We start from the raw sequence: 8,471 nt of genomic DNA, 5'->3' as shown, positions 1-8,471 counted from the left end.
CGTATCGCCCGAGGTACCAGCCCGACCGCGGGTCGGATCGCCCGACGGCCGAAGAAGGGAGATCCAATCCGCGGGAGGGCCGGGACCGAGGGTGATGCGGAAAACACAGTGTTATACCTTATTTATGTCATACCCACCCGAGAAAACACATCTCGATATTCAAAATGTGCCAAAAGTTTGTGTCTCTAAGCAAAAAATTGTAACAACACCAATTCTAAAGTTCGAATCCGGTATTCGGTTTTTCGAAAGCGGTGCACGCAAAACTCGTTCAAAATATTCTATGGAACATTTGGAAGCCCATGTGATAACCGTTACAAACCCGTGTGATACCGCTAGTTATAACACGGGCCGGAACACCCGTATAGAACGTTATCCCGGTCCAGGTAAGACATAAATGAATATAACAGTCGTCTTTCTCTCGTATGTACCTTATGCAATACTGCCAGCCGTTTGACGCGACTGACTGTCCAAACTAGTCACCACCACTAAACCTGTGCACCCTTACTGTTGTTAGCCTCCGTAGCAGGCTTATAGAACTGGAGGTTTGGTGGTCTTCGGCTGTTTTCTGATTAGCCCAGTTCTAAAAACGGGGGTAATTTAATCAGGCCGGCTATGTTGTCTATTTGCAATCAGAAAATAGCACATAAAAGCCCTCAAAGACCCTGAAGACCCCCAAAACCCCCAGTTTTTGGCATGCTATGGAGGCTATACTGTTGTTACGTGGTTGAGGAAACTTGTCAGTACACTAGTACACACAAAGTGTGAATAAACCACTATGAGTGACAGCTGCGCTTGGATTATTTTGACATACGTACCGTATAGATATGGACCCCACTCTCTTCAGCACATACATGTGTATGGCTTCTTTACACTAAACATTACAATACTTTTGCTCATCATTCAAACCAGAGCAATGTCCATCAATGTAGTAACTGATTATTTAGTCAATCACGATATAACCAAACCATTGTCAGAGCTAGGATCATCCATATTATCCTTCTAACCCTTGGTGATGATACATTAGAAGTCAGTGTCATTGTTACATGCGTGACTCTGCATCAGAAAACGTGCATCTAAGCCCTGATTCAATTTCCTTCTGATCACACATTCAAACCGCGGCTTCCCGTGTTAAATCTGCACCCGGAGTTAGGCTCAGTTCAAAGTCAGAGTTGGATAATTGCGACTGCACATCTGGCTCCGGGCCACATACGCTATCTTTTTGTTACACCAGGTATCGGAGCCTACAGCATTGTAAACTAGGAGAGGAATGCCAAAAACAGTCACTCAAGCAACTGGATATGATTTTGGAAACGGTCAGACGTTTCAGGTAGCATCCACTACCTTTCGTCAGTGTCACTAGTGACTTGCAGGAAAAAGGCAGGTTTGTGAGCACATTTTCATTTCATTTTATTTATTTATACAGGTTAGCATATCGCCATTCTGGCGCTTTTGATAATAGACTCCTGAAAGCAGACGCACAGGTCTTAGCATGAACTATTAATTGATATGCAAATAACTGAAGACAAAACTTTGGAAACCCAAAATGAAAGAAAAGTTAGAGAAGTCAGGACAAGGATGGTGCAACTTAGTCAAATAGCTCCTGTTGTTTCAGAACAGGAGCTTGAGTGTTGCATGTCTCTCTAGGGGAAGAGTAGATATGTAACCCAATTGCAATTGGCTCAAGTGATTGAAAAGGACTTACGCGTCCAATCTGAAATCGTATCACTCTTTCCAATCTACTCAATTGGAGGATTGTGTGACTCACTCAACTCTGCCGAAGAGTTTCAAGGCACGGATGATTTTGATAATCATCGGGATGGTGCTTCTACAAAAAGTGAATACATTCACCTCACGAAACATAACTGCAATATGCTGCCTCGTCATCTGGAATTAACAGTGGCAGTAGACTGCTTCAAATTTCAATAATATCTGAAACGTATAATACGTTGACGTCTTTTGAATGATTTTTTTCCTGTTTCCTTGTCGGAACTATTCAGATTTTTTGTATTAAGTCTGCGGTTTCAGGCTGTGTTAGAATTGGCTGAACAATACTCTTGGGATATCTCTAGTGCAGCCTGACGTGATGCAAAAAATAATTGACTCTTAAGGCACGTAAGATTAGCAATATAACATTCTTTTAATTAAGAGATGCCATAGTTGTCAGTTTGCCATGTGCCGTTTAAATTGAGTTCGTACAGCAATATAAAGAGTACGTTGATGAAGGTTTGACATCTAGGTAAGGAGATGCATAATAAAGCAACTGTCAGTGACGAAAGGTAGTGGATTCTACTTAAAACGTCTGTCAGCTTTTTCTAAATCTATCCAGTTGCTTGAGTGACAGTTTTATTGAGTATAAGAGTTACGTGCCCAAAAGTGAAGATACAAAATATTAAGGTGGTAAATAACCCATCCTGAGTGAACCGTTCTTTTACATGATAAAGCTTCTTACGGACCTTGTTGTTTAACCGGTTTTTCTAGTTACTTGTATATAAGAGTGAATCGTTTCTCTGTTCATTTGTGACGCTGAAGAAGAGTGATGGATGTCACTCGAAACGTCCGGAAATAAATCCGTTAACTGATCCAGTAGTAGAGTTTGAATTTTCTTACGAGAACCCATCCTGAGGTCTTCTAAAAGTACATGTTGCAGTTAAGTATGGTCTTTGAATTTTTGTCACAAAGTGTCTTGTTGCAAGACGATAATTTATGCAAATTTTTATGACGTCAGGATGACGTTATCAATAGTTATAAGAATAACTAGAAGCGCGGGGAAACAGACGTGTTCACCCACCCGTGACATCGAGATAACCTTCACAGGAATTACAGCCGAGCAGTGTTTCATGTCACAGATAACGGGTTTCGGGCGGCAATTTCTGCAGCACAAACTCTGGGCCTCAAATCATCTTTGTGATTAATGGAAACTACGTATAATATTACTAGGGACATCGACCCCCCCCCCCAAAAAAAAGCGTAGACTATCCTTAGTAATACGACGGTGAAGGTTAGACATCCAGGTAATAAGCCAAGGATATGCAAAAAAAAACCAAACAGTTACTCAAGCAACTGGATATGATTTTGGAAAGCCAGTTGCTTGAGTAACTGTTTTTGGCGTATCTTATTTCCTGGGTGTCTAACCTTCACCGATGTATTACTAAGGATAGTATCCAGAACCGTGCTTTATCCACAGCCATACTCAGACACGGTTAACGTTCTGGATAGTCCACGTACGCAAGAGCTGAACTCGAATGTTTCGTATTTCGTCAACTTGTTTTTTTACCCTCCATGTAAATGGGGGGTATTGTTTTTACTCCGTTTCATGTTTGGTCTGATATCTGAAGATCGGTGAGAAGGAACTGTATGATATTTGGCAGATTGATGGATGGGGCCTTGGAGATTGTGTAGGTTGACTTTGAGCACCTGGTGATTGACCTTGGTACTGCAGTTTAATTTTTTTATTCTATTGTTGGCACGTTATGGTCTGTGTGTGCGATGCTAAGGTAGCATGTAGTTGTGGTTACAATGGTTTAGTGATGTAAATTTGGGCCCCCTAGCTGTTTGCTTTGAACCGGAATTGCTATCTCAATGTCAGATTGTTTGCGTTGAATGATCTCAGAACCCGGTGGATGGTTGGCGATCATTTTTGGTATGTGGGTAGACGCTGATTGTCTTTGAGTTTTAGCGTGCATTAGCAGGTTGTCGTAGATTTGCATTGCTTATTTAAAAGGATTTTCACATTTTCACCCCTATTTCATAATAGGATGGTCTGTTTGACCCCAAATTGGCACAGAGTGTTTTTGTTTATACCTCCAGCTGGCAGGTCAGGCCAATCTATTTTTACCTCTAGACCATTTCTGCAGGAAATATATCTTATCTTTAATCGGTCATTCAGCAGGGAACTGGGTCATCTGGTGCTTGAGAGGTCATTGACCTCAAACAAACCATGGTAACAAGACACTAAACGATTGCACATGACAGCTTGGGCAACCCCTTCCAATACGAAGTGCCACAACAAAATTCTTAAAGGATAGACATCTATAGACATCTATCATTCTGCTGATAAAAACAAAGTTTGACTCATAATATCTCTATTAAAATACACCAAAAGATTACAAAATAACAAGCTATTTCATGGAGGGACGATGTCTACGACTTCTCCTTGTTATAGATGTATGTTATGCTTTTAATCGTATTCCTAATGTCGAGAGATCTTCGTTCGCTCTTTTATAATAATAATGGTTTATTCTCCACATTCTTACGGTACAGCGTCGCAGGGTTCCCGTAAAGGGGCCCTGAATTGATCTGCCGCTTACAATCGATAAAATGTGACGGAGGTATACATGTAAAGCTTAAAACTTAAGACGGTACAAGTATTACATTTCCACATAATTTTGCCTTAGTCATACTTTATTGCATTTTATATTATCTTCGTAACTTTCAACAAATTTCATGTCGCAATTTCTGTGTATATGCCATTTTATTGAATCAAACTTAACTGAACTGTGCTGAACTGAGACAGAATGCCAGCCTGACGCCACCAGACTGACACGCGCTCACCTTGATTGTGCAGTCAATCCCCAATCACGGTCACTGAACCATCAATCTTATGCGTTGCCATGGAAACGACATTATACTTTGACCTACTTAAATGTTGCCTGTGACATGGTCTATATATAGACCGCGGCAACATTTATCTAAATTCCGTAAAACTTTTGACATTAACAGATGAATCACTGTAAAGTTCCGCCAAAAAACAGTTACTCAAGCAACTGGATATGATTTTGAAAACGTCAGACGTTTCAGCTAGTATCCACTACCTTTCGTCAGTGACTGAAAGACCATAGACCATAGACTGAGAGACCTCTGTTAAACCTGCATTTCCCCCCTGGTCTCTCATCAGTCACTGACGAAAGCTAGTGGATACTAGCTGAAACGTCTGACGTTTTCAAAATCATATCCAGTTGCTTGAGTAACTGCTTTTTGGCGTATCGTATTACATGGATGTCTAACCTTCATCGACGTAACTGTAAAGTTCTTTCCACATTGGAGGGCCTAAGGGCGGTACGTGTTTTATTAAAGATTTTATCAACTGTAGAAAAACATACTTTTGTAAAGCCTACATTATGATGACTAGGGCTGCGTACCTAAACGTAACATCAGGTACAGGTACAGGTACTGGTACAGAGGTTTAGGTACAGGTCCGGACCTGTACCTGTACCTGAACAATTTGACAAATTAACACGTGTTCTTCACTTTTTCAATCATGACACAGAAACAATAATAAAGTGTTGGAGGGAAGGGAAAATGACTGACCTCTGACCTGATTTGAGTTTGTTGACCAATCACAACCCTGGATCAGCCACACTCTCGCGATGTCTCGTGAGACTGAGGATCTCAAATCAATCGACGGTGTTTACGTCTTTTCCAGTGCTAATTTTTCGTCTTTGTGGTAGGATTTACCTATCTTTAGTCATATACATGGTGTAAACTAGCTATTTCGGTATATACTCGTTACTTCATGATCCGGTATTTTGGACCTGTACCGAAACGATTTTTACGGTATTGGACCGGTACAGTGTACCGGTCCGCAGCCCTAATGATGACATTATGATACGGTTATTATTGCTACTCCGTGAATAGTTTCATCAGGTCGGTAAGATACTTAGTAAAGAGACTCTTTTTACACAACCAAGTCTTTATTCAGCCGACGTTTCGGTGACCGTCTGTCACCTTCCTCAGGGCAATTCTGACTGGTTCACATTGCACTGCAGCACAGGTGTCGCTGCTACAGATGCATCCCGATGTACAATGCAATGTGAACCAGTGGGGTCGTGTGGCGTAGCGGCAGAGTGCGCGACTCGGAACTAAGAGTCCCGGGTTCGAGTCCTGACATGCAACCGATCTTGTGCCCTTGGGAAAGGCACTTTACACGACTTTCCTCACTTAGCTCAGGTGTAAATGAGTATTGTCCTGTAATGTATTTGTCCCCTATGTTGGTGGTTGGTGTTGGTGGCGGCATTAATATAAGTTGAAGAAACTTGAGTGTGTCGTCACCACGTCTGGTGATTACATGTTGGAATAAAAAAAAATGTGAACCAGTCAGGAACCAGGTAATTGGATTTCCGTGTCGCGATAAGAGAGCTCCTCCGCTCTGCCTGCCGGCTTTTATTGTAACTACCCGCCCTGATCAGCCGCCCTTTGAAGGTCAGGTTATATTGATCGCGATCACGGAAACACACGTCAGCCAGGCACGGACAACTGCAGAATATTCTCAACACAACAGAGCAACGTACTTTTGCATACATGTAGGAACAACGCCGGCAAAGTTAAGACTAAGTTACCAATGCACTAGAATGTAGCAATGATAGGTTAATAAACATGCTGATCATCAACTGAAAGTTGACAAAAACAGATTTCTGAGAGATCTTGCTGGCAAATTGGATTGTAAAAGTCATTCAAACAATAATACATCTGTGTGTGTGTGTGTGTGTGTGTGTGTGTGTGTGTGTGTGTGTGAGTGTGTGTGTGTGTGTGTGTGTGTGTGTGTGAGTGTGTGTGTGTGAGTGTGTGTATGTGTGTATGTGTGTCTGTTGGCGCGCGCGTGTGTACGTGTGTTTTTTTTTGTGTGTGTGTGCGTGTGTATGCGTGTGTAATACGTATGTGCGTGTTTGAGCATGTGTCAGTGTGTGTGTGTGTGCGTGCGTGTGCGACTTTCGTCGCCGTTAGAATCTAAGAACGATTCTGAACTTTCCTGCATACATTCATGTTCAAATCTTTATTGCATTGGTTTCGGCATCAAAAATATACATATAGCCACAAATCATAAGAATATAATTCATCATCCACATTATTAATTTGATACAATGAAGACGATTATCTTCATCAAACTATGTTAGAAATACATGATCCCGATGTTTACTATTTCCCAATGACTACATCGTTACTTACTCACAATATACATATTTTGGGGAACATTTTACGTCAAATATGATCAATTTCGGAATTAGGACACTAGATTATCCAACAAAGTACTAACTGTGGCATAGCAGAGGGCTGTCCCTGTATTTTATCATCTCAGAATGGTGGCTTTTTTTATCATCTCAGAATGGCGACATTCAAATTGATTACTAGTACGTCTAGAGGTCACTTCGGTAGAAACTAATCAACGCAATATAAGTATACACCTATGAAAAGCACCGACGTGAAGCAATGTAACTGTAAATAAACATGTAATACTATGTGTTACTTGCACTTATAGCACCTTATACGTCTGTTGAAGTGGTATATGATTGTTATAATTAATTGGCCATGACGATTGCCGTATGTTGACCGTCTTTGGGTTGGTTACTCAAGTGAGTACGGCACAGAAAGAGCCGGACATGCGTCCTAGGCCAGCCTCGACTGCCTTACGCAGCTAATCTCCAAGCAGATCATACGGTGGCAAGACAGTATCCATCCGAACCTCTTGGTTCCAAGCCGAACGCTCTGTCATTACTCCACACGACCCCCCTTTTTAACTCCTCGATTCTAGATTCTCACGCAATGATCTGAATCTGAAATTTTACCTGATATAACCGCGGCCGTCCCTTGGGTGATCTACTTGAAGACACATGAACAGCTAAATCCAATTGTTTTCTAAAGCTATCTAATGAACACTCTTATTGTACTAACAGCAGAAGATCCATTCTACAACTGTTACAGTTCGGGACAACAAAAATGTTTTTCTTAACTTCGTCGGTGTAGGTTAGACATCCAGGTAATAAGATACACCAAAAACAGATACTCAAGCATTTCCAAAACCATATCCAGCTGCTTGAGTAGCTGCTTTTCTTTCTTAACTCCTTAATTCTAGATTCCGACGCGACACGATGCCGCTCACGTCTCCCCGATGTCACCCCGCCCCGGCACTGCGTAATTACAGTAACCGCGCTGTCGTGTGTACTAACAATCAGCTACCGCATGATATGGCCACATCGACTTAATTTTATGGATGACATCCACGCGCGCATTGATTTTCGCCTGTTCTCAAATAAAAAGAAGAAAAAAAGATCACGTCTGGCCTGGCTCTAGGCCTGGGTAGCCCATGGTAGTTAGCGACAATACGGAGCCGGTGGTAACCCTGGAGGACGGCACCCAGGCTGCCGAAGCTCCCCGACTCAAGAACTCAGTAACGTTACATACGTACAGTGTCAATTCATAAATTCCGCAAAAAACCAGCATGTGCTTGTCGTATATGTTTGTAAGTACTGCCATAAATTCACAACACCAGCCTAGTATTCCTGTGGTTTAGTAGCATTTTTATTTTGAGCCGGAATTGTTTTATTCGCCCGCGCGCACTAGTTTGGAGGTATTCATAGGATGTCATCCATAAGATTAAGTCAGTGTGGCCTAATAAACCTCTCCTTCGTGTGTAATAACAATCAGCTACCGCATTAATCAAGCCGCGGCGCGGATAGACCCACCGAGAATATCAATCA

The sequence above is a fragment of the Branchiostoma belcheri genome, unplaced genomic scaffold, assembly GCF_001625305.1.
Source record: "Branchiostoma belcheri isolate BF01 breed outbred unplaced genomic scaffold, Haploidv18h27 scaffold12, whole genome shotgun sequence".
NCBI lineage: Eukaryota > Metazoa > Chordata > Leptocardii > Amphioxiformes > Branchiostomatidae > Branchiostoma > Branchiostoma belcheri.
Note: the sequence above shows the minus strand (reverse complement) of the source record.